We start from the raw sequence: 1962 nt of genomic DNA, 5'->3' as shown, positions 1-1962 counted from the left end.
GCTGTCCCCAAACGGAGGTCTGCACTGGCAGGGCTGACCACCAGTGCCCCCGGCAAGAACCCGGCCCATGCGCCCTCGTCCGCTCCGGGGGGCACAGGTGGTCTGCGTCATTGCCCTCGAGGACGGCTGCAGGTGTCACCCGTCTGCCTAGCACTGGTCCATTCCCCACTATTTCCAAAAGCACTGGGCAGTGGGGATGAGGGCAGCTGAAGTCCACCCCAGCTGTCACCCTGCCTGCAGCCACCAACTCCCGGGCACGCTGGTCAGCCAGTGGGCCCCAAGGCAGGGACACTCAGAGAAGGCTCCTGGGACTGTGACAGGTGTGTGGGGGCCCGCCTTTGCCCTGCCCCGTGGCTGTGGCGCCCGACCCGAAGCCACGGGCAGATCCGGACCTCGGCGGCACTCCTGCTGCACACTCAGCCGGCGACTCTTTCCTTGTGCTCCCCAGCCGTCAGGCCAGCTGCTCCCATTGCGTGGAGAGGACAAGCTGCTATGTGGGGGGACTGACCACCCCATGGCTCGTCCCAGGAGGGGACAGCGCCCCCAAAGGAGGGGCGGTCTGGGGAGTTCAGGGCAGCCGTACCAGTGAACTGTTTTCAGGAGCCGGGCACGGCTTGATGACGCTGGCAGGATGGGTAACCAGGTCTGGGGACACTGAGGGACACCAGCCGTACTTGTCCACTGCAAGTCAGCAGACCCCAGGCAGGTAGGGAGGTTAGGTGCGGGCCTGGGAAAGCTGACCACATAGATGCAGAGAGGGCAGCCGGGCATGGGTGTGGTCAGGGTGGGACAGTCCTGTCCCTCAGGGTCTCGGGAGCAGCCCATGGGAACATCCGGGCACCCGGGGTGGGAGGGGGCAGCCTCACCATCCGCCCAGCGTTGGGCAGCGTCTCTTGGGCCAGAGAAGCTGCTCCTGGTGCCCAGAGTGCCTGGCCCTTCTCTCACTCCCTGACCTTGACCTCCTCGCCCAAGGCCACTCGATGCCACTCTCGGCAAGGCCAGCGGCCCAGGCAGGAGCCTAGGCGACCTGGATTCAATCCCAGGTCGGAGCTCCCCGTGTCATGGCCTACAAGGTGACGGAGGGCCTGGGCCTCAGCAGGCCCATCCGCAAAAGGGGCGGAAGGACACAGCTCAGCTGCGGGGCCCGTGCAGGTGGACGGGCCAGTGCCCTGGAGGCAGCGCGAGGCACGAGGCCCCTGGCCCAGCACCGGCGCCATCCACAGGCGGGGCATGGGGAAGCAGCTCAGAGGGCAGGCCCAGCGGCTGCCTCGCGGTCTGCACCTCGGTTCAGTTCTGAGAAATGGGAGGCCTGCCCTCACCTCCACCGGGGCAGGGCTGGGGGCAGCAGCCAGCCCCAGTGCTGGGAGTTTAAGGGGGTGCTCAGGCCTCATCCGCCTGCCCTCCGCTCCCTGAAGGGGTGCACGGTCAGCGCCAGTCTGACCTGAGAGAGGATGACCCAGCAGGGGTGGCCCCCACGTACGGAGGCTGCCAGGATGCCGGCTTGGCTGCGTCCAGCCTGGATGGGGCGGCGACAGCGGGGCCTGACCAGCACGGCGCGTTGGGAGAGTTTGGCCCCGGAGAAGCCCGGGCCTTCCCCGCAGAGAGGCAGGAGGTGGTGCAGGAGCAGAGGTGCCACCGGGCTGTTCCAGGGCCGTGAGCCACTGTGGGGACACCAACAGTTCCAACTCAGAGCCGGGGGGCATCTCGGCAGGTGGGCAGCCCGGGGAGGCGCCCACTGCCATTGGCGGCTGTACTCTGGAGGGCGACCCCACGGCAAGTCACGCGTCCCTGCTGCCTGGTCCCCTCTCCATCCACTGCCCCCTCCGCAGCTGCCCCTCGCCTCCCTCACCTGGGGCTTTTTTGCCAATTTCCTGCTGCTCCTCTTCCCCAACCCTTCTCCCTCTGAAGGGCCAGATGGCCTGGAGGTGCCTCGGGAGCTGTGAGAGAGGCCAGCTCCGTCCC

The sequence above is a fragment of the Pteropus vampyrus genome, unplaced genomic scaffold, assembly GCF_000151845.1.
Source record: "Pteropus vampyrus isolate Shadow unplaced genomic scaffold, Pvam_2.0 Scaffold309, whole genome shotgun sequence".
Classification (NCBI taxonomy): Eukaryota; Metazoa; Chordata; class Mammalia; order Chiroptera; family Pteropodidae; genus Pteropus; species Pteropus vampyrus.
Note: the sequence above shows the minus strand (reverse complement) of the source record.